This window comes from Odocoileus virginianus, chromosome 31 (genome assembly GCF_023699985.2).
Source record: "Odocoileus virginianus isolate 20LAN1187 ecotype Illinois chromosome 31, Ovbor_1.2, whole genome shotgun sequence".
In the NCBI taxonomy this organism is placed as follows: Eukaryota; Metazoa; Chordata; class Mammalia; order Artiodactyla; family Cervidae; genus Odocoileus; species Odocoileus virginianus.
This window is the reverse complement of record NC_069704.1, coordinates 38,568,321-38,594,342: the sequence shown is the minus strand read 5'-3', so window position 1 is coordinate 38,594,342 and position 26,022 is coordinate 38,568,321. Positions and strand designations below refer to the sequence as shown.

General features: G+C 37.4%; 1 long non-coding RNA gene across 1 annotated transcript in view; it reads right to left on the bottom strand.

Moving 5' to 3' along the window:
• The window catches only part of LOC139032366 (uncharacterized), a 64,840-nt gene extending 39,041 nt beyond the window's left edge, over positions 1-25,799 (bottom strand). Inside the window, exons 1-2 of the long non-coding RNA XR_011484878.1 lie at positions 25,694-25,799; positions 8,740-8,888 (exon numbers count right to left, since the gene is read on the bottom strand). This is a non-coding gene — a long non-coding RNA (uncharacterized lncRNA). The remainder of the gene's footprint in view (positions 1-8,739; positions 8,889-25,693) is intronic.
• Positions 25,800-26,022: the final 223 nt, after the last annotated feature.

The window sequence follows — 26,022 nt, the reverse complement described above, 5'->3', positions numbered from 1 at the left end:
CCAGTCTTACATCTCTGTGATCCATTCATCACAATGTTACCAGAGTTGTTTTTATGAAGCACATGTCTATCTGGGTTTGCCTTGTTTAACATCCTTTAATGGCGTCTTTAACTTACAGGATAAAGCCATAGCTCCGTATTGGGGTAATAACAACAATAACAACACAGTAAACAATAACAATAGTAAATGATACATACCAAGGATTGTTTTAAGCTGCTTAAATATACTCCATACCTTTTAAAACCTTTTAAAGGACCTATGATATAGGGTCTATTAGTACCCACATTTTAGGAATCATCAAAAATTCCGTTCTACAGGCAAGAAAACTGAGGTATGCAGGATTTCAGTGATATTTTCAAAGAAGATGAGTCTTAAGTGGTTCAGACAGGATTTGAAGCCTGGAGGTGGCTTAAAATTGAGGGCTGTTAACCACTATGGTACAGGCACAATCTCTCCAGGATTTTCTCCCATCACTCCACTTTCTGTGTTCCTGCTACATCAACACTGTAACATTGCTCTTTTTTTTTTATGAAAAGTAATCAAAAAAAAAAATAACAACAATGGGACCTCCCTGGCAGTCCAGAGGTTAAGACCTTGCCTTCCAATGCAAGGGGTACAGGTTTTATCCCTAGTCAGGAAGCTAAGATCGCACAAGCCTCCCACCAAAAAACCGAAACAGAAACAATATTGCAACAAATGCAATAAAGACTTTAAAAATGGTCCACATCAAAAAAAAAATTTTTTTTAAACCCAATAACAATTATCATTCTGCTTTTCCATACCTCTGTGTCTTCCATGTGCTATCTTTTCTTACTCTAGGGGAAATTCTTTCTTCTCTGTTTATGTTCATGGAATAATCTTAAGTAATATTCAAGCCTCAAGTTCTCTGATGGCCTTTTCTTTAACTTACCACCATCCACCCATCCAGCGTTCCCTCATGTACCCTTGTAACAAACAGCTTTGTAATATAAGGACATATATTAATCTCCTTTGACAGGCAGGGCCAGTGAGGCTTAAAGAAATTAACCACCCATCTGAAAGTTGCAAATTTGTGGGTGAGTCAAACTTCTATGCCTAAATTTCTAAACCCAGGACCAGAAACTCCTTTTGATTTTGCATAATCATTCTGTCAAAGGCTGAGCCAAGTATGTTGAAATTGTCAGCTACTTTTATCTGACATTTGCTTCTTTTACATATTTCTATATAGAAATGATTTACTTTATATATAGTCTGCTGATATGGTATCTGAACTACAAAGCTTCAAGACTATTTTGACATATTTTTGTATTCTATATATAAAAATATTATCTTTGTATCTCTCTTTGAAAATCACCATATTGATATGGCAACCACTGCATTTTTTTATTACACCAAGTTTTTATGTCTTTCTACAACTTATACTTTAACCCTGCTGAATCAGTAAATTTTGGCTGTCTTATAAATAATATACTTATAAAAATTTTTACCCAATCTAAGAATTTACAAATTATCTTTCCTTTTTTCAACACATATATTCTACATATTTTTGTAAGCATGAAGGAAATGCAAGTTTTGGTAGTAAGTTTAGAAAAAGGAAAAATATAAAAAGAAATCAAAGTACATGGATTTCTTAAGCCAATGGATATTATAGAAGTTACACTTGTTTTTGTTTTGTTTTAGACTTTTATAGTTTAATCAGAAATTATTTGTGCAGGTCCAGTCTTTGGCTTGTTTGCTTTGCTTTTGTCTTGCTTTTGCTTTTAGGCCGATGGATCTCTGTATCAGTGTTCTCACCCTGGAAGCTCATCCAGTCAGAAATCACGTCACACTTCATCCCTACTGCTTTCTCTCATTCCCCAGCTCTCACCCCCAATCCTGTAGCTGTCTACAGTGTTTGTCTTAAGGATGTACACCCCCTGATTCAATAGGCAGGCTTCACAATACAGTTGCCCTAATGGCCACCAGAGGCAATCACCTCTGAAGCTGAAGTGTGACCACACTGGTCCCAACCATCTGTCCACCCACCAGGAATCTACCACTTCCAGAAAGGGCTACTCCACCAGACAGACATCCACTCACACCAAGAACTCCCATTTTCATTCTGTTGTTGATGCCATTATCTTTTTTGCTTTAAATTTACTTCCAGTTATTGGTTCACAGGGAAAATCTCCATTAACATTTTTGTGATCATTAACTCATCCAATTTCTTTCCTCATACTCCAATGACAATTCTCATCCCCTATCTTCATTCTTTCACTTTTCCCTGTTTCCCAAACTCTGCCCTTTGGCCACACAAACACACAGACACTCTTTTTAAAAAATATGTAGAATTATTAGACTATGCGTTATTACTATTTTTTAAATATGCTTCTACTCTTCCTATTTGAAGAAGACTAGCTCTAGATTATCCTGGCATTTACCTCAAGGGAGGTAGTTATTTTCCATACTACTGTACTATGTGAAAGTGAAAGTGTTAGTCTCTCATTGTATCCAACTCTTTGTGACCCCATGATCTGTAGCCCACCAGGCCTCCTCTGGCCATGGGATTCTCCAGGCAAGAATACCAAAGTGGGTTGTCATTCCCTTCTCCAGGGGATCTTCCCAACCCAGGGATCAAACCCAAGTCTCCTGCATTGCAAGTGGATTCTTTACCATCTGAACCCCCAAGGAAGCCCCCATATTCTATATATGTTTTATATACTATATTTTCCATATTATTAACCATTAACAGTTTTCCATACTATTCCTCCAGCTTTATTAGAATTCTCCCATGTGTTGTCTGGAGAAGGGATGATGTCAGCTTAAACATTTCTGACCCGTGACTTAACAGTATGAGAAAGACAGAGAGGGAACTGAACTAAGAATAATCCCAGCAGGTAGATTTTTGTCTCGGTATGACTTCTTCTCTGTGTTTATGGAAAATATTATACCAAGGAGGTTTTCTGTATCCGGTTTCTCTTCAGCCAAAGCTCCATCTCATGCTCTGTGACTTGACTGGTATTACTACTGCCTGCACCATCTGGAGAGACCACTGCAGTGGTCAGGAATTATCCCTAGAGCATGAGGATGAGCCCTGGAACATTCTGGAAAATAACTGAGTCAGAACGAATTCTACAGGCTCTGTTAAGTTAGGCAGCCTCACAAAGAACTTCCAAGTGCAGCCATGTCTGGATGCAAACATCTCTGGAACAATGCCCCCAACATCTCTCCTTCTCCCTCCCTCTACCTTGCCCCTCCTCCTTCCTCCCTCTCTCCCTTCTCTCTCTCCACACCCTGCCCACAACTGCACGACTTGTGAATTTTCCTTGTGAGTTTCCAGCACGTTCCACGAGCGAGAGCGAGTTAGGCTTCTAACAGCTTTCACGCCGGTTCCATCTGCCCGAGAACCAGCAGAGACTCTGCCTTTTGTGGCAATGACTGACACCCCTTCAGGAGATGTAAAGAAACGTGGGTTTGATCCCTGGGTCTGGAAGATCCCCTGGAGGAGGGCACAACAGAAGTGACTTAGCTCACATGCACATACATCACTGATCCTGGTTTTCTTCTATTTTTATATTTCTTTGTTCATTTCAGCCAATTCTCATGGAAACGGAGGGGCCGGGACCCGAGTATTTGAGTTCCCACTGCCATTCTTCCCAGAACTCCGCAGCGTCTGTTCCTTCTAATTAAGATAATCAGCATCATATTGGGTAAATGTGACTTGACCATTTTGCTGACAGAGATACTCTGGCTTTCCTAGCCATTGTGAAGAAGGTGCTATTTTAAAAGACCATGTGCTTTCTGACATGTATTATTATTTAATACATATATTTGAATTTAACTTAATTTCCCATGACTTCTCCTCCTCAGAGAGACGGAAATCAGGATCCTATGAGACAGAGGCTTTGTCCAAAGACACTGAAGATTTGATTAGAATAGATCACAGACGTTTTCCTAAAACTATTTTCCCACTGTCCTGGGAATAAACATTCACCAGTCTCCTTTGAAATGCTTTGTTTAGACTCAACCACTATGATCACTAAATACCCTTCAGTGAAAACTTATCCATTTTCATCAGTCATGTAATTAGAAAATATAATTGTCTCTAAATCAATTGTCTCTAAATCCTGTACATATTCTGGCCATTCAATGGTGTTGACTTTTACCCTAGGACAAGGGCCTCTTGGTACCAGATGATCATTTGTAAAAGCAGAAAGAGTCAGTTATCTTTGCCTAATAACATACAGAATGTTAGCATAAGCTACACAGAAGTACGTAGTACAACCCCTCATTTTAGCAGAAGTTAAAAAATAAAGGTGTAAGAATTAGAAATCAAGGGCTACATAGTCAGTTAGTAGAAAACAGTGCCCAGAATTCAATATAGTATGACCCACAGTCCAGCGTTCTCCCTTCCACACTATCATTTTAAATATTCATAAAACGGACACACAAACACACATGCCACACACACAAATCCCTTTCTTTTGTACCAGGAACTGAATGGGATATTTCCAGTGACTGTTGTATGGGACAAAATGTATCTCACATACCCAGGAGAACATTTAGTTTCCATCTATAAGAAAACCTGCACATTTCTTCTACACTGTGAAGTTAGAAGATACTAATATCTTCCTCTTTCCTCATGAAATAATGAAATAAAGCCGCCAGAGGGCTCCTTCATCCAAAGGTAAGTCACTATTTAGACCTACCTGAGCCCCCCGTGTGCCCTGGTTCTCCCCTTCCCACTAAGTCACTAACACCATCCACATTTGCCTTCTTGTTCTTTTCTCTTTTTGCTTCTTTTTTCTCTTTTTCTTTTCTTTTAAATATACTTATTGATTATATTGTCATGCTGCACCATAACTACTTCTGATTTCTAGGTAAGTTATTTTTACAGAATTATTTTTGATTCTTAGATGAGTGAAAAATTTACCCATAAGTCCATTGTCATCACAGACAATAGTTTTCTAAAGAAAGAAGAGTAAGCTGTTGCAATCTACATGTGCATACAACCGAATATACATTCTTCAGATAACATGGTGTTATAATTTTCCATGGTGGAACACAGTTCTCATGCATGCTTGTGCTAAGTCTCTTCACTCGTGTCCAACTCTTTGTGACCCCACAGACTGTAGCCTGCCAGGCTCCACTGTCCATGGGATTCTCCAGGCAAGAATACTGGAGTGGGTTGCCATTCACTTCTCCGGGGGATCTTCCCGACCCAGGGATCCAACCTGCATCTCTTACATCTTCTCCATTGGCACGTGGGTTCTTTACCACTAGCTCCACCTGGTAGCCATCACTTAATATAGATGATGAAAAATACATATTACTTAAAGAAAATATTGGCAATGGGTTAAACATTGTTAATTGTTTGAATATATCTGCATATTTTGTTTGGGTCTATTTTTGCTCCATTGCTGTTTTAGTTGTGTCCAGTACTTTGTGACCCCATGAACTGTAGCCCACCTCTGTCTATGAAATTCTCCAAGTAAAGATACTGGAATAGGTTGCCATTTCCTTCTCCAGGAAATCTTCCCAACCCAGGGATCAAGCCCACATCTCCTGCATCAGCAGGCAAGTTCTTTACCACTGAGCCACCTGGGAAGCCCAGGGTGCTCTTAGGGGTTCCATATTGATAATGTTCACTTTCTTACCCCAGGTTTGTTTTTTGTTTTATGGGTTTTTTTGTCTCTCGTATGACAGGACAAAAATCATTAACCTTGACCACTCACAGCTTTTCTTATCTTCCCATGACCTAATAAAACTTCTCTGTTAGCTGCTTATTCATGGTCATTAGCTTGATAATTAGGGCCCTGAACAATCTGACTGCAAGTTTCTGTTTTTTCATTCAGTAGCCTTCTTTAAAGCCATGTGCCCCTCAGAGTGGTTCACAGACTACCCTTAGCCCCCTACTCTCTCTACACCTTTATTAACAACGGTACACCAATCTATAAGGTCCTTCCCCACCGTCTCTACCCTCACTAAGCTCCTCTTCAGCTGTCTTGGCAAGCCTCTCCCCAGATCATTCCTGCCTGGAGTCAAAGCCGTTATGTATCTGAGTTTTGACAGAAGTCACTGCCTGAGCAATCTGTTGACTATTATGCATTGTGACACTGCTTTTATTGTTGCTTTGAATTATTCAAATACTTTAGCGTTACTTAACTTGCTATGTATTTCCCTTCATTTTAAATGTCTCAGCACTCAGGGTTTAAATATAGCAGGCTCTTACCAAATGTGCAGTGATATAAAGGCCATGATAATTGTTTAAAAGATAAATTGATGGATTAGTATGCTAAACAGCACAGTATCACAGAAAGAGCTTTTTATTAACCTTTTACTACTTATTTTTTCTGATGTCTCCAAACAGTTAACTGGAGAAGAGAGTCAAACAAAAAAATTTGATGTCAAACCTAGATCTTCTCAAAAACCAACTGGCATAGATGGCATTTGTTCTCAAATTTATACTGTTGCTATCACCACTATGCCAGTTTGGCATGAAGTAAGAAAACAGAGAAATCTTGACAATCTTCTAAAGAAAATTGTTACTACTGTAATTGCTTTGACTTTTTTAGCTATAAAGTATTTTCTAATTAAAGTATGTACATAGTTTTTTAGACATAATGCTACTACACACTTAATAAACTACAGTATAATGTAAACATAAATTTTATATGAAGCATAAAACCAAAAACTTTACATTACTTGCTTTGTTGAAATATTTATTTTATTGCAGTGGTCTGGAATTGAACACACAACATTTCTGAAGCCTGTATAGGAGACTGAACAACAATATTGACATACTTGGTCTAAGTGACCACAGAGACACCCTCACCACATTTTAAAACATTAAAATCACATGCTTAATCAAAGCCTTATTAACATAAATAATTATTATATAAAAAACCAAACTATCTAGAAAAATCATCTATTTTAACATTAGGAAACACACTTCTATTGAGTGGTCTGCGGTACAACATTGTGTGTCTAGTTAACAGTGCTATATTGTGCACTTAGAATTTCTCAGATAAGGAACCTCATGTTAGTTGTCTTTACCACAATTAGAAAAAGGCCCCATTAGGAACTTGACAATTTTCTCCTTTTGAAAAGAGATGTCTGGTCTATGCCTGTCCATCACTGCATCTTGGAAGCATGCAACCTGCTGTCTGGTTTCTCAGTTTCACAGCTGGAGAGAAATTTTGCCTCAGGATTAACCACACCTCAAGTCTCACCCACACCTGATTTAGATGATATGTAGATGAGATTTGGGGCTGCAGGACGAGTTAGGACCTTGGGGTCTATTAAGATGGAGTGAGTGTCTTTTGCATGCAAGAAGAACATGATTTAAGGGAGCCAGAGAATAGAATATCATGACTTTAATTGGTTTTCCCCCAAATTCATATACTGAGTCCTAACACTGGACTCAATGTAAGTCCTAACACTGGGTTCAAATTTCCTTATAAGAAGAGGGAGTTTGGCCACAGAAAAGCCCAGAGGGAAGGCTCAAGAAGACCCATTTCAAGCCAAGCAGAGAAGCCTCAGAAGGAACCAACCCTGTAGACACCTTGGTCTTAGACTTCCAGCCTCAAGAACTATGAGGCAATAAATGACTGCTATTTAAGCCCCGGAGTCTGTAGTACTTTGTTACGGCAGCCCTAGAAAACTAATATACCACGTGATCTAGCAATTCCATTTCTGATCATGTGCCCCAAAGAAGTGAAAATAGGTACTCAAACAGATATTTGTACACTCATGTTCATAGCAGCATTATTCACAATAGCAAAAAAGGTGAAACAACTTGTATCGATTGATGAATTAATGAACAACATATAACCTATTTATGCAATGAAATATTATTGAGCCTTAAAAGGGAAGAAAATTTTAACACATGCTACAACTCAGATGAACATAAAAGACACTAAGTGAAATAAGCCAATCAAAGGGACAAATACTGTATGATTCCATTTATACAAGGTTCCTAGGGTAGTCAAACACTAGAGACAGCAAGAATGGTGGTTGACAGGACTGCAAAAGAAGAGAATGGGGGGGGTAATATTTAAATGGGTACAAAGTTGCATTTGTGGGTAAAGAAAAAGTTCTGAAGATGGATAGTGAGGAAGGAAATACAACAATGTAAATGTATCTAATACCATAGACCAGTACATTTTAAAATGATTAAAATGATAAATTTTGTTTTATAAATTTTACAATAACAAATGAAGGAGAAATACTTTCAGACAAAATATGAAAAAATTCATCAGCAGTATACCTTCATGCTATGAAATATTAAAGAAAGATGGAAAATGTTACCAATTAGATACTGGTTCTACATAAATTAATGAAGAGTATTATAAAGGGTAAATATGTGGACAAGTACAAAAGACATTTTTTATCACTTTTAATCTCTGCAAAAGATATTTGACTATTGAAAGCAAAAATAATAATGCATTGTGGGGTTTATGGCATACACCAAACTAAAATATCTGAAAATAGCTCAAAGGACAGGAGGGAAGGCTTGGGTGAATTCTGCTGTACATTTTTAATACCATTTGTGAAGTGGAAGAGTAGCACTTGAAAGTTAAACCCTAACTTTCCAATGATACTAAAGTTAAATGCTAAAAAACAAAACAACAAGGTATAGATAATAAAAGAATCATATTTTTTTAAACTGAATCCAAAAGGAAGAGGGGGAAGGAACAAACAGAAAATGGGGGGAAATGACAATAAATAGCAAGATGGCAGAATGAAACTAAATTATGCTGATAATTATATTAAACATACCTTATTTCAGCTCAGGTCTTCCAAGAAACAGATGCCAAAATGAGATTAGAGGGGCGAGAGATTTTCTGGGGCTCATGCTTGTGGAGGAGCACCAGGAGACCACTGGGGCAGGCTGGGAGAGCCTCTAGACCATGATACAGATCCAACATCTGTGAAAGAAGCAAAAAATGAAAAAGAAAATTGAAACCTCAGATCATTTCATAGTTCTGAGAGTATCACAGCAGGATAATGAAATCTCACTAGCAAAGGTTTCCCATTAGAGGCAGGAATGTCCCAACTCTAGTAATTCTACCGTGCTGGGAACAACCCAAAGAAAGCACGGTTTCAGAGTGAGCACTCTGTTATATCTAAAGGTATAATTGGAGATGTTTATCTAACTACGCTTCCTTCAGAAGATCTGCTTGTTGAGTGTGCAGTTCCCTCCATGGCCACCACAGTCCATCTTTGTCTTGCACAGAGGCGTGCGGCTAGACATCTTCCATGGTTCTGTTGACCTCTTTCCCTACATCCCTCATTGCTGCCATTGGTTTCAGGGCTACAGTCGATATTAATCATCTCCCTCCCTTACCATTCACTATACATGTCTCTACCCTCAGCTGGTACCTATAAAGGTACTGAGCTCATGCATGCTCAGTTGCTTGTTATATCTGACTCTTTGCAACCCCATGGACTGTATGTAGCCCACTATGCTCCTCTGTCCATGGGATTCTCCAGGCTAGAATACTAGAGTGGGTTGCCAGGGGATCTTCCCGACCCAGGGATGGAACCCGTGTCTCCTACAGTACAGGCAGATTCTTTATCACTGAACCACCAAGGAAGCCTTTTGTGTCTTACTTGGTACTTTAAACCAAACCTTTTCTGAAGAATCTGAATGTATGGTCATCATACCATCCTTAGGGGTTGCTGCACGTGTTCAATCAGAGTCACAGTTGGGCAAGAGAGCACTATGACGGATCTAAGTGCAACACCTGGGTACCACAAATGTTCCTCTCTACCTCTGCTATGAAAAAGCAGATGTGCCTGTTTCTACTCCTGCCAATACAATTTCTCCTCTTCTCATCTGTTGGTCCCTGTAAAAAGGACTCTAAGATACCCTGGCAGTTTGGATGGCATACATTTCAATAAGTTCTTACAGTGTCTCCTAGTAACAGGGTGCCTCCTTTGGGGCCAGAATCTCTAACCTTGTAGAGCCTATAGTTGCAGAGATGGGAAGCACAGACTCTACCAAAAAGACATTACATTCCACTCAAATTTTTCTGTAAACCTAAAAGTGTTGAATAAATAAGTAGTATGTTAATTTTTTTAAAATGAGGAGAGTCAGGTTCCTCTGTCCATGGGATTCTCCAGGCAAGAACACTGGAGTGGGTTGCCATTTCCTTCTCCAGAAGATCTTTCCAACCCAGGGATAGACAGATAGAACCCAAGTCTCCTACACTGCAGGTCAGTTCTTTAACAACTGAGCTTTGAAGGAATTCCATTAAATAAATAAATAGTATGCTAATTTTTAAAGTGAGGGAAGAGTCATGCCATGTCATTCCTTTGCTCTGAACACTATAGTTACTCCCCATTTCATTCAGAGTCCAAGCCAAAGACTTCTATAAGGTCTACAAGACCTCATTTCATTACCCTATGATTTCATCTGCTACTGAAATTTCCCCCCTATTGTTTTAGTCCAGGCAAGCTTGCGCAATAGGACATTAGCACTGGACATGTCCTATTGTCTGGAGTGCTCTCTTCCCTTAGGTATCCCCACGGCTAAGCCCTCTCTCCTTCAGGTCATTGCTTCAAAGAGCATATAAAACATAAAACCCACACAATGATAAATAAGAAAGACAAATATCCCAGTTGAAAGAAACTGGGTATAAGATTTGAATAAACTCTTCTCAAAACAGGAAATCCAAATGGTTACTAAAAAAGGAAGATATGATCAGTTCCTTACCAAGCAAATGAAAGCAAATTAAGACCATTAAGACCAAGTTCTGACAGAAAACCATTACAGACCTATTCAGTTCAGTTCAGTTCAGTTGCTCAGTTGTGTCCAACTCTTTGCGACCCCATGAACCACAGCACGCCAGGCCTCCCTGTCCATCAGCAACTCCCGGAGTCCACCCAAACCCATGTCCATCGAGTCAATGATGCCATCCAACCATCTCAGCCTCTGTTGTCCCCTCCTCCTCCTGCCCTCAATCTTTCCCAGCATCAGGGTCTTTTCCAATGAGTCAGCTCTTCACATCAGGTGTCCATGTATTAGGCTTTCAGCTTCAGCATCAGTCCTTCCAATGAACACCCAGGACTGGTCTCCTTTAGGATGGACTGGTTGGATCTCCTTGCAGTCCAAGGGACTCTCAAGAGTCTTCTCCAACATCACAGTTCAAAAGCATCAATTCTTTGGCACTCAGCTTTCTTTAGAGTCCAACTCTCACATCCATACATGACAACTGGAAAAACCATAGCCTTGACTAGATGGACCTTTGTTGGCAAAATAATGTCTCTGCTTTTTAGTATGCTGTCTAGGTTGGTCATAACTTTCCTTCCAAGGAGTAAGCATCTTTTAATTTCATGGCTGCAGTCACCATCTGCAATGATTTTGGAGCCCAGAAAAATAAAGTCAGCCATTGTTTCCACTGTTTCCCCATCTATTTGCCATGAAGTGATAGGACAGACCTATTAGATTCACAAAAAAACATACTGTCTGACAATTTCAAGTGTTGGTGAGAAAGCTGAATAACAGGAACTCTCTCAGGAGTGAGAACTGACACAAATTCTTTGCAAATAGTTTAGCATTTTCTGATAAAGTTAAAGGTAGCATTCCACCCTGAATTAGACACACTGGAGAAACTCTAGTACACAGCTAGGAATTAGGTACCAGAGAGCTCACAGCAGCATCTTTCAAATTAGCTCCAAATTGGAAATGATCCCAGGTGCATTGAGATAGAGTCAATACAAAAACTATTACTAATATAGTATTAAGCTATACAACCATAAAAAGGCATAAACTATGTATATATCCATCAACATGGATGAACCCTACAAATATACTGTTGAGTGAAAAAAGCCATCAAAAAAGAAAACAAACTACAATTTGCTTATATAAATTAAGAAAGCAAACAAAATCCAGCTGAAGCCCTTAGTGAGTAAACTAAGGGTTTACCCTTAGTGAAATAGCTATAGAGATAAGCTAGGCCAGATAGCCACCTTTCTTTGTTTGATTTTATGTCTGATTGAGGAAAAGTCTGTTCTGACTGTGGAGAGGCATGTGGCCAGTTTCCACTCGGTCTGAGTGATTCACAAATGTTGCTCTGTAATTGTTGTTTAACCTGCACATATGTTTTATGTCCTCTTCTGTATGTATAAAACATTTCACCAGAAGAAAAATAAACAAACCTTAAAAAGACAGATTGATGATAGATCTAAGTCCACGGGCATCAATATGAATGGAAGATACTGTCATAAAATTAAGCAACCATCTTGTTTATCTTTTTTCTTCACTTTTCTCACTGCTTTGGCTTGCACTGAGTACTAATTATCCACTGTTCATGTTGCTGCCTATGCATTTTAGTAGCTGTTCCCTGATCTAGTCCGACCTTCTGCTTAGTAATTTCAAGTAGTCAGCAGGAGGCATTAAATTGCATCAAGACATAATGCATTATGCAATATTGTAAAAACTAAGGTAAGATGATGCTAGGTCTTGCAAAGCAGCAATATGTAAATGAGACCCCTTGGTTACAAGACATGGCTTTAATTGGAAAAGAAATGTCACACGATTGAGGTGTAGTGGTCTCAAGGGCAAAAAAAAAAGAGAGACTAAAAACTTTTGCTTCCTCCTGCTCCCAGGATTCTGAACTGAAATCCCTTTAATCATTTTCACACTTTTGATTTCAGTTCTGAGCAGGGCTATTACACAATTTGGCAAATCCACTTCAGAAAGACTGTTGCCAAGGTTATTTCCTAATCATGTAGGGTAGGATGGGTTGAAAAATAAACTAAAGCAGATCCAAGTTTTGAAAGCAAGAGTCTCTAATTTCAAAAACTTTATTAGCTGCCATGTGACCTAGTCTCCCTAAAAGGGCTCTTGGTGATTTTCAGAACCATTTATTCAATATCCTTTAGAGGCCACACTCAAGCTTCATAAAACTGGTTTGGTATGTAATAGTGATTATAGAAGTTGTATGAAATCTTCCCTCTCTAAGTCAACTCAAAAATAAAATAGAAATTGTTTCAATAATACAATCAGTTTGCCATTGAGACATTTCTGTAACAAAATACAGTGTTACAGCACGGGAAGCTGCCTGGATCAGGATCCAAAGACCTTAGCGTTTGTTATGACTTTGGGCAAATCATACAATCTTTATATACATAATTTGTCTAATCGGCACCATGAATAACGTCTATCCAGCCAATCTCACATTGGATGAACCAAATGAGATGGAAGATATGAAAATGGTCTATAAATTTTAAATCATCCTGCAAGTGTTTTACTAGTATCACAAAAGCCAAATGGAGATTCTCAAAATTTCTCCTCCTTAAAGTCTTCAGATATTGTACACATTTAATGGCAATTCTCTTCCCAATTACATGTGGCAGCACATCTCACCAGGTTTAATTGTGCCAGTAGCTTCACCTCCATATGTAAAATTTGTAACTCCTCAGAGATGCACTTTATAGAGATGTTAACAGGAAAAATGAATAGAAGGGCAAAATGACACATAAGACTGGACTGAATTTTGGATTCTTATTTTCCTGTGTGACCTTAGATGTTTGAAACAGATGATTGCTTGTGTCCTATCTATTCTAAAGCTTAATATAAAGAGTGCATTGAGATAGGAGTCCTGCTGACTGTCCAGCCGTAGAACATATGCTTTGAAGTTTTCTATAATAATGATGAGGGCCTGGCTCCAACCCAACACTCACCAGGTCCTCCAGTATGGACTCATTTCCAAGATGAACCCACTAGCATTTGCAATTTCAGACTAGAGCCATAAAAGAAATTTCTATCCTGTGTAAAGTAAACTGGATCATATGGGGCCTGAATCCATGACCTTGGCCTTGTTAGCCGAGCTCTAACTAGGTGAGGTAATACATCCAGATGGTAACAAGATGTAGAACACTGCAGAAGTCGTTCGGTACTTATATAGATCAGAGATGACTTCCAAAAACTGAATCCTTTGATAGCATGTGCTGTTTCACCCCTGGGTCCTAGTCCACACTTCTACAGAAGCAAAAGTAGGGAGACAGATGGTCAAGCTGGAGGGAAGGAAAAAGAGAACAAACATAAGGGAAGGAAGAAAATGTTGGGATTCTGGCCAATGCCCAGAAATCTGAAATATAATAGAAAGCTGATAAATCTCAAAGCATGAGAAACTTAAGCAAAGACATTAGTTGTTGCAGTAAAAAGCTTAGCCATCAACATGAAATATCTCCCCTTTGAGAGAACACACTATCATCAAAACAAAGTATAGTACAAAATTGGGTTGGTAAATATTCATGAAAGTTCTCCAACCATGAATAATGTGTTGATATGAAGGGAAATAATATTGAGGTTAGGAACACTTGAGAAGAATTCCAAAGTTAAAGGAATCAGGAACAAGGCTACCGGGTGGCTGGGGACACTTCTAGCAGCAAGGAGAGTTCTTTGCAAACCTTGTTACTAAGGAAATTTCAGAACTGGTCTATAAATAGCTCCCTGCCATTAGCCCCGCCAGAAACAAGGTTTTATAGCAATAGTGCAGCTCTGTGTGCTGCTGAAGGAAATTTAATTCTAACATTCTTTTTTCCAGTTTTTTCCTTTCTGCCAGACAGAAAGATAAATATCACAGGAAAGAAAATGGAAGTGTGGATAGATGTACAGCTCGAGACTGCAATGCTTCTTTTACACAAGAATTTTAACTCATGCAACTATGAAAATAATGCATGTGCATTATTAATACTCCTTCCAGTATTAAGCTAGGTAGGTGTTCAGTTGCTGTACTTTCAGGGTTGGCATCTAATGCCTGTTTTTCTTGGGTCCTAAAGAAGAAATTAGTATAATAATCTAGTATCTTTTCTTTTATTGAATAAACTCTAATTCCCTTACAAAGTTTCTTTCATCTAAGATGCTCACATACAAGAATTTATTTTAGTTTGTCAGTAGTCTTATTTTGATAAATCGTAAACTTTTCCTCCTACGCATCACCATTCTTGCCTTTTTCTCCTACTATTTGTTTCTGTTTTCTTTTGAATTTGTTCCCAACAAATTACTGAGTAAATTGAAAATATTAATTTATTTAAACAAATGTAAATATCAGTTTGGGGGGAAATGGCTATGATGTAACTTACTGGACATTATTCCAGCAGGTAGTTTTTATCAAAATTACTGTATTTGTAAACTTCAAGTCTAATCTTTAGCAAATGCATGGAGATAAGGAAATTGATTTCAATATCTGCCCCCTTCTTTCTTCTGCCTTTGGAACTCTCCTATCCAGAGGGTCTCAGACCATGTGTTTAAATCCATGAGATCAAGTCAACTAACCCTGTTTAATCTGTAGGTATTTTGCTTTCTTCTTCCTCTCCAAAGCAAAGCTCTCTCCCCATATTAATTTGTAAACTCAATACAAGCAAGTCCCACTGGAATTGAGCAAATTAAAACATTTATTTGGAGGAGTAAATATACAAGAATACTCCAGAAGGGACTTCTCTGGTGGTCCAGTGGTTAAGAATTCACTTTGTAAGGCAGGGGACACAAGTTCAAGCCCTGGTCAGGGAACTAGGATCCCACATGCTGTGGAGCAACTAAGCCTGTGGGCTGCAACCAGAGTCTGTATGCCACTATGAAAGATCCCACATAATGCAGTGCAGACCCAAAGCAGCCAAATAAATAAATATATTTTTTAAAAACAAAGAGTCAACAAACATTTTAAAAGAAGAATAAGAAGAATAATAAGAGAGGGATTTACCCTAGAAAATAGCAAAATATGCTAAAAAAAAAAAAAAAAGAGTTAAAACAGCACACAAGTGAAGACAAGCAAACCAATGAACAGAGAAGAGAAACCTAACATGACTGTATATCCACCTACGTATGTATGTATATTAATATAAAATATGAAAAGATGGTATTTTAAATCATTGGGAAACATTATTGGACAACTGGCTTTCCATCCATCAAAATAACAGATTTCTTACCATATACTATATACAAAATTAACCTCTAAATGTTAAAGTTTCAAATGTAAAAAATTTGAAAAATACTGTAATAAAATATGGAAGACAATGCTCATAAACTTACAGTGGGATAGAAGAGAGGAAGCCCATAAACCTAGAAGCTCCAAAGGAAAATGTGAATATATTTGACCATGTAAACTATCAAGTCATCAATATAATGAAAGACATGGTAAATCAAGTATATACAATGCCCAGAGAGAAAATACTGCAAGATATATAACAAATGAAATGTTAGTATCCTTACATAAATCTTTAAAAATCAATAAGAAACAAGGTAAATGACTAAGTAGGAAAAATAGACAAAGAATCTGAATCATTTTGGGGAGAGAAAAAAAAACAGTGACTGAAAAGCATAAAAAAGGATAGTCTTCCTAGAGGTCAGAGAAACACAAGATGAAATAAAGTGAGATTTTTGTTTTTTAGCTACCATGGTAACAAAGATTTAAAACTGATAATATCTAGAATTAGTCAAATTATACAAAAAAGGCTGAGTGCTGAAGAACTGATGCTTTCAAACTTTGGTGCTGGAGGAGACTCTTGAGAGACCCGTGGACATCAAGGAGATTAAATTCATCAATCCTAAAAGAAATCAACCCCTAATATTCATCAGAAGGATTGATGCTGGAGCTCCAATACTGTGACCACCTGATTCGAAGCACTGACTCATTGGAAGAGACCCTGATGCTGGGAAAGATTGAGGGCGGGAGGAGAAGGGGACAACAGAAGATGAGATAGTTAGATGGCATCATCGGCTCAATGGACATAAGTCTGAGCAAACTTCAGGAGATAATGAAGGACAGGGAAGCCTGGCATGCTATAGACCATGGAGTCACAAAGAGTTGGACACAACTGAGTGACTGAACAGCAAGTCAAATTATGGAGAAAGAGATCTCACATATGTTCCATCTATCCTGGTTAAATAAATCTTTCTGCTTACTCTCTAGCTGCTCATATACAGCCAGAACAATCCAGAGAAAAATACACAATTGCCCTGAAAGTTTAACTGCAAACTCATGACCACAAATCTCTTCTAGGCACAAAACACCATCCAACAATCTCATTACCCTTTCCGGGATGCTCAGTCGCCCATTCTCCAAAAATATTGTTAGCTTTATGCTTCTATTTTTTTCAAACCTTCAATGTTTCCAAACTTCCTTTACAGTCACTTCCTTTACAGCTAATCTTGTCTGACATTTTATTAAGAAAAAATATGCGATTAGTCATGCCTCATTTTGCCATCACTATATCAACCAATTTCTGCATCTGCACCTATACCATCTTCTTTGCCTTTGTTATTGTAGATAAAATATCACTAACCCAATTTGAGGACAATCCTGCCTTTGTTCTTTGGATCTCACCACTTTTTTTTAAAAGGACTTTTGTTGTTGTTCAGTCACTCAGCTGTGTCCAGCTCTTTGTCACCCCATGGACACACCAGGCTTCCCTGTCCTTCACTGTCTCCAGGAGTTTGTTGAAACTCATGTCCATTGGGTGGATGATGCCATCCAACCATCTCATCCTCTGTCACCCCCTTTTCCTTCTGCCCTCAATCCTTCCCAGCATCAGGGTCTTAATCCCACATTAATCATCACTGATTTATCCCTGTACTGAATCAATTTTATCTGCATACAAACCTAATCTAGCCTCATCCATTTTCACACACAGAGCATCAGGGCATCTACCTGGTAGTCACCCAGTCGTGTCCGACTCTTGCGACCCTGTGGACTGTAGCCCGCCAGGCTCCGCTGTCCATGGGATTCCCCAGGCAAGAATACTGGAACTGGTTGTCATTTCCTTCTCCAGGGGATCTTCCCTATCCAGGGATCAAACCTGGGTCTCCCGCATTGCAGACAGATTCTTTACCAGCTGAGCTATGAGGGACGCCAGGAGTCATCCGCATCTAGATGGTATTTCATACCCCATATACCCCATGTCCTCCTCCAGTTAGCACCCCATTTCTCTGTTTCCTTTCTAAGCAAAACTTCCATCCTATGAGCAAGGCTTTCTTCACTTCCTCTCATCACATCTTCTCTAGTCTGAGGCACTGGGCCTCCATCACTACCACTTCATTGAAACTATGAAAATTAAAGTGATCCGTGACATCCAGTCACTCCTGCTGCCAGCGACTTTCCTGTCCTCATCTTACTTGACCTCTCAGCAACATTCAACAAAGTTCACCTCCTCTCCCTGTTTAAACAACTTCCTACTCTTGAATTCTGTCGCTTCCCAAACTGTTAGACTTTTCCTTATGTCACTGACCACTTTTGGTTTCTCCTTCTTCACTTGACATCAGTACATTAAACGATTCAAGACTCTGTTCTATGTTATCCACTTTTCTGTCTATGCTCTCTCCTTAAGAGATCCCTTTCATTCTGGTGTCCTTAATAAATACAGTCTAGATGCTGGTGACTTATAAAATTTGGATCTTCGTTCCTAACATTTACTGAACTCCAAGTGTATAAATCTAAGATCCCTCTTGTACCACCACACAGAAGCCTAACAGTCATTACAAAACTAACATAGACAAAGCAGAATTCTTCATATATCATATTATAGCCAAGTCTATTTTTTCTTATTTTTCCCATTCCAGTAAATGGCCACCACAAACCAACCATTTACTTAATCCCAAATTCTAATAGTTACTCTATTTATCCTATTTCATCATCCCATATGAAATTAATAACCAAGTCTTATCTCTTTCATCTACAAAACCTGTTTCTAACCCATTTAATTTTTCCCTCTTTGCTACTAATATCTCAAGCCACTCTCCTTTCTTAAATGAATTATGATGGATTTTTAGTCTTCTCTCTTGTCTAGTTGAAATCCACTCTCCACAGAGCAATTAGAACACTTTCTAAAACACAAATCAGATCCTCTATAATGGCTTTCCACTGGATTTAGAATGAAAAGACTTTGCATTCATCTGATTTCAACCTGTACCTTCAAGCTTATTATTTCCCATAGGGTCAAGCCACCCAGATCTAAGTCCACTCAAAATACTAAATGTTTCAGGATCTGTCCATGTGCCTTTCTATTCCTATTTCACTCTGTTCTTAGCTCTCTATTTGGATGGCTATCTTTTTATATATTTCACACCTCAGTAAAACTTTTTCTAACCACCTAACCTAAAATAATAATAAAAATAAAATAAAAATAAAAATAATAATGATCATCATCATTCTCTATCACATAATCACTTTATTTTTTCATACCTTATATAAACTCCAAATAGTTCTCTTGTTCATTTACTTGCCCATCTCCCTTCCACCCATCCCATCTCTAGGTCTTTGCTGGAATACAGGCTACATGATAGACCTCATCTGTTTTTTTCAGAACTGTATTCTTTGTGCCTAAGGGGGAAAAAAGCCAAATATAAACCAGAGATTATCCTGGGTTATCTGAGTGGACCCAATGTAATCAAAACAGTCATGTAAGAAGGAGAAAGGAGGACCAGGGTTAAGGAGAGAGTATGTGAGGACAGAAGCAAAGGTCAAAGAGGAGATAGGAATGGTATGCTTCTGGCTTTAAAGATGGAGGGAGGAGTCAGAAGGCAACCTCTACAAACTGAGAAAGGTGACAAAGTGGGTCTCCCCTAGATCCTCCAGAAGAAGGAATGCACACCTGCCAACATCTTGATTTTAACTCAGTAAAACTGGTTTAATATTTCTAATCTCTAGAATTGTAAGATAATAAATCTGTGTTCTTTAAGTAGCTAAATGTGTAGTCATTTGTTACAGCAGCAAGAGGAATGTCATACAGTCTGTCATCATTTGGATTAACATGGTTTTTAATGTAGTAATTTCACCCCAAGAAATCTATCCTATGAAAAGTCCAAACTATGATTTCTATAAGTTTGTTGTTCAGTAGCTAAGTCATGTCCAACTCTTTGAGACCCTGTGGACTGCAGCACACCAGGCCTCCCTCTCCCTCACCATCTCCTGGGGTTAAGTTCATGCCCACTGAATCGGTGATGCTATCCAACCATCTCAATTATCTCATCCTATAGCTTAAAACTGTCCATTGTTGTTCTTCAGTACTGTGTCAGCTTTCCATGTAAACTTTTTCCTTTCCATATAAACTTTAGAATAATTTCTTTATATCTACAAAATAGCTTGTTGAGATTTTGATTAGGATTGCCTTGAATCTATGGATCAAACCAGGAAGGACTGACATTTTAACAATATTAAGTCTTCTAATCCATGAACACAAAATATATTTCCATTTATTTAGATTTCCTTTGATTTCTTTCATCAGTGTTCTCTATCACTAAGATCCTATACATAATATTTTTTTAGATTTGTAACTAAGCATGTTCATTTTTATGCAATGGTAAATATCATTAATTTTTTATTTCAAATTACAATTGTTCATTGAAAGCAATTGATTTTGTGTGTAACCTCGAATTCTGAAAACTTGATAGACATGCTTAGTAGTCCAAATTTTTTTCTGATAAATTTGGGCATTATCTCCGTACACAATCAGGGCTTCCCAGGTGGCACAGTGGTAAAGTATCTGCCTGCCAACGCAGGAGATGCAGGTTCAGTCCATGGGTCTGGAAGATCCCCTGGAGGAGGGTATGGCAACCCACACCAGTATTCTTGCCTGGAAAATTCCATGGACAGAGGAGGCTCGTGAGCTACCGTCCATGGGATCAGAGTTAGACATAACTGAGTAACTAACATTTATGGTGATAGATATTAACTAGATTTATTATGTGATTATTTCACAATATATGCAAATAGTGAACCATATTGTTGTATACCTGAAATTAATATAATGTTATATGTCAATTAAATATGTTTAAATTTTTAATAAAATAAACATAAGTCTACTACGGCTATTTCTCTTTGTATGAGTTTTGGTAATTGGTTTCTTTCAAAGAATTAGTCCCTGTTATCTAAGTTATCAAATTTGTGAGCACAGAATTTTTTACAATATTTCTATATTACCTTTGCCATGTCCACAGAATCAGTAGTGCTGGCCTCTGTTTCATTCTTATTATTGGTATTTCATGTCTTTTCTCTTTATTTCCTCATTAACCTAGCTATAGTTTATTGTTTTACTGATTTTTTTAATAACCCATTTTGATACAACAGATTATTATTATTGTTTTCCTATTTTCCATTTCACTGATTTCTGCTCTAATTTTTATTACATCTTTTTCTGCTTGCCGTAGATTTCTTTCTCTAGTTTCCTAAGGTGGAAGATTAAGTCACTGAATTTAAATCTGCCTAATTTTCCAATATATATATTTGATATAATTGCTATAAATTTCTAAGTATTGCTTTAGCTACATCCTACAAATCTTGACTATTTTTTATTTTGCTTTACTAAAAATGTATTTATATTTTGAGACTTTTTCTTTGGTCAATGGTTGTATAAAAATATGTTCTTCAATTTACAACTATTCTGGGAATTTCTTCCAGTTTATTTCTTTTGTAGTACGAAAATCCACTTTGTATTATTTCTTTTCTTTTAAATTTGTAATCTTTTAAGGCCCAGAATATAGTCTATCTTGGTGAGTCTTCCATAAGAGTTTGAGAAAAAAGCCTATTCTCCCATTATTTGATGAAGTAATCTATAAATGTCAATTAGGTCAATTTTGATTGATAGTGCTGTTCAGGTCATCTGTCTCCTTACTGATTTCCAAGCTATTTATTCCTTCAGTCACTAATCAAAGAATGTTGAATTCTCTAACAATAGTGGGTTTGTCAATTTCTCCTTTCATTTCCATCAGTTTTTGCCTCACATATTTTAATGCTGTGTTGTTAGTTACATAAAAACTTAGGATTGATTTGTCTTCTTGGAAAATTGACTCCTTTATCACCATGTAATGCTTCTCTGTTTCCCTGATTATCTTCCTAGCTCTGACAGCTACTTCCTCTGAAACTGACATAGCTACTCCAGCTTTCACAAGAGTGATATATCTTTTTCACTCCATTTACTTTTTTAACCTGAGTCTTTACAGTTAATTTCTTGTTTACTATATGTAAATGGGTCCTTTATAGCTACCCTTTTAGATCAATGGAGAATATGAACATTGAAAGTATTTATTTTATCTTTATTCCTCTGATGCTCTTTTTTATATAGATTCAATTTTTTCTGTATTTTGAATGGTGTGCCATAACATTCACATTTAGTGCAATTATTGATATAGTTGGATTGATATCTACCATGTTTGTAACCATTTTCCATTCATCACATTTGTTCTGTATTTTTTTTCTACCTCTTCTTCTGACTTCTCTGATTTTAATTAAGTATTTTATATGATTCCATTTTACCCTTTCTCTTAGCATGTCACTTATGCCTCTATTTTTTAGCCATTGCTAGTGATGCTATAGAGTTACTAATAAAAATTTTTAACTAATCTAAGTTCACCTTCACATAACATTATATGACCTCACATGGAGTACACATATAGGGAGGAATCCAAATTCCTTCTTCCTGTCCCTTGTGAAATTGTTTTCATTCATCAATATGATGTAAATCCCCTAATAAACTGTTACTCATTTATTTAAATAAACAATTATCTTTTAGATCAGTGGAGAATATGAAAAATAATTATTTTACCTTTATTTCTTCTCAGATGCTTTTTATTATGTACATCCAATTTTTCATTCTGTATCATTTTCCTCTGCCTGAAGAACTTTTAACATTTCTTGCAGTAGAGGTCTGCTGCTGATAAATTCTTAGTTTTTGTCATGGTTGTTATCTTTTCTGATAGGGTCTTTTTTCCTCTTCACTTTGAAAGATAATGTTGTTGAATATAGAATTTCCTCTCTCAACACTTAGTATTTCACACCACTCCCTTCTAACTTGCATGGTTTATGAAAAGAAGTTTGGTATGATTCTTATCCTTGATACAGGTAAAATAATTTTCCCTCCTGGTTTCTTTCCAGAGTATCCTTTTGTTATTCCTTCCTGCAGTTTGTATGAGACATGCCCAGATGTGGTTAACTTTTGGTATTTATCCCTCAGCTTCCAAAATATCTGCTTTGTCATCTATACTTTGGAAAGCTTATAACCATAATCATTTCAAATATTTCTTCTGTTTCATCTTCTCTTTGTTCTCCTTCTGGTATTTCAATCAAGAAAAATTACACCTTTTGAAATTGTCCCACATTTCTCAGATATTCTATCTTTTCTTCATCCTTCATTCTCTTTGAATTTTAGTTTGGGAAGTTTCTATAGATCCAGTTTTAAGATCATTAATTCTTTCCTCAGTTGTGTTGAGTCTACTGGTGGCCCATCAAACACTTTCAGTTGTATTACAGTGTTTTTGATCTAACACCTGCTTTAGCTTTTTCCTTAGTTTCCATTTGCTTTTCCATTACACATTTGTTGTTATAGCCTTGTCTACTTTTCACTTTTAGAGTCTTTAACAAATTAATCAGAGTTATTTTAAGTGTCTTTTGTGATAATTACATCTCTGTGACCTGTCTGGTTCCAATGATTACTTTGTCTCTTAAGACTGTTTTTCTTGCCTTGGGCATATATTGTAATTTTCTGTTGAAAGCTGGACTTGATGTATTAGGTAATAGGAACTGAGGTAAGTAGGCCTTTGACGTGAGGATTTATATTAACTTGGCAAAGACCTTGGCTGTATTTAATGTTTTCCATAGCCAGAAGCATCAGGTTTCTTAATGTCCTTGTTTTTGTCCCCCCTGTTGACTTTGGGCTTCCTTAAGTGCTTCTCCTTGGGGAGAATCTATGCCTCGGGGCTCTTTCCACGGTAATTCACTGCACCACCAGAACTCTGTTAGTGTGATGATAAGGTGCGGGGAAGAGAAGCATTCTATCATCTTATAATTAAATCTCAGCTTTTAGCAGGACTCTGTCTCTGGTCTTTGACCTTTACAAGTGACTTTCCAGTGGTATAGCTTTTTTTCTCCCACATTAGTTTCTCAGGCTACAATATTTCAAGTCTATTTCTTTAAAGCCCTGATCCCTGTTTGCTATATACTTACCACCTTTAGGTGATACAAGAATGGTAGAGGGTTCAAAAGTGGCAAGAACGTCCTACCCCAGCTAAGACTGGCAAAGTCTCTTCCTCTGGAGAGAAGGCATTTGTTATGAAGACAATGGTGGCTCAGATGATAAAGAATCTACCTGCAGTGCAGGAGACCCAGGTTCGATCCCTGGGTCAGGAAGAGCCCCTGGAGAAGGGAATGGCAACTCCAATATTCTTGCCTGGGAAACTCCATGGACAGAGGACCCTGGTGAGCTGCAGTCCACGGGGTTGCAAAAGGTCGGACTTGACTGAGCAGCTAACACTTTCTCTCACTTTCTCCTAGCCAGAGTTTTGAGGAGCTTTTCCTTAGGTCTTCAGGAGGAAAACCTGGTGGAGTTCATGGAGGTGAAGCCCACAAAAGTGTGTGAGACCCTCTAAGAATGTTGCCTCCAGTTCCCAGTAATTCATCAAAATAACCACTTAAGTTTCTCATTCATTTATGACTGCAGGAGCTTCTGCAAGCAAAAGAGATTAGGGGATTGTGAGATTGAAAAACAAATACTGTAAATCTTGAGTGAAGAATTCCACCAGGAGTGATGAAATACTAAAAATAGCTCCATGACCTGAGCATTGAGGAAGTTTCTCTGGACTCTGGGTAGGAAAATAAACTTAGCAATTCTTAAGGTTGAACACTTCTTAGCAATTCTTAATGTTGAACCTGTGCTTCACACAGGTTTGACATCTAAATTTACACACCCAGAAAGAGTAGAAAAAGATATTTTAGCAATGCAGAAGCAACTGTGTCAGAAGTAACTATAATATTGTAAGTTGTGATGACAATAGAGCTTAAATATTCTCAGTATACAACACAATGAAATAGTAATCAAGTGAGGTGAAGAACGTATTGTCTAACTTTATTGTGGTAATCATTTTGCAATATATATGTCTATCAAATCATCATATTGTACAACTGAAACTTACACAATGCTATATGTCAATTACATTTCAATAAAGCTGGGGAAAAAGAAGTAAAAACATTAAAATAAAAACAGCTCGGTGACCTCATGGATCTCTTTACTAAAAAATTGAAAGGAAGAACCCTTCTTATTTATAACTTTTTTTTTTCAATACAAGCTTCAAGAAATATTACAGAAAGAATACAAGGAGTAATCATGACACTTTTCCAAATCAATTAATTGTTTGCCTTTAGGTAGATTCATATTAGTATATATGAATATATTTATGTGTGTTTAGTCACTCAGTCATGTCTAGCTCTTTGTGACCCTTTGGACTATAGCCCATCAGGCTCCTCTGTCCATGGGGTTTTCCAGGCAAGAATACTGGGGTGAGTTGCCATTTTCTTCTCCAGGGGAATCTCCCTGACCCGGGGATCGAATCTGTGTCTCTTGTGTCTCCTGTATTGCAGGCAGATACCTTACATGGTGAGCCATCAGGGAATCCCACATATAAATATATATGAATATTATTATATATAAATATGGTGTGCATGTGAATATTATTATATATAAATATAATATACACATGAATATATTATATATGCATATTATTTTCTCTGAATTATTTGAAAGGAAGTTGGAGACATCATGCCCCTTTACCTGGTACTTCCTAAGAAAAAAATTAACTTACATAAACACATTACAGCTTTCAAACTCAGGAGATTTAACTTTGATACACTATATGACACTATTCAATTATCTACAGTCCATCATAGAGTTTTGCCAATTGCCCAATGTCTACCTGTTTGAAGATTACACACTGCATTTAATACCATGTCTCTGTAATTACCTTTGTAAGAAAATGGCTTGAAATGCATTCGAGTAGCAGCAAGCTTGGGAAGAAATTATTTCTGTGGAACGGAAGAGTGGCTTGGGGTGAACAAGCATCCCTTGGAGGCTTAAAGGTAAAGAGAAGGAAGAAAATGACAATTGAAATTATTTACGTTTATCAGAATCACAAAATAAGAAAACATACCGAGTCATAAGAATTATCACCAATTCAAGAAACTGCACTTTACTAACAGAATAAAGTAACTTTGATATAAGAAACCAAGAACACAATGAAACCTCTAATTCCTGCCAACATATACCTATTAATGCTGATTCAGAAAAATGCAA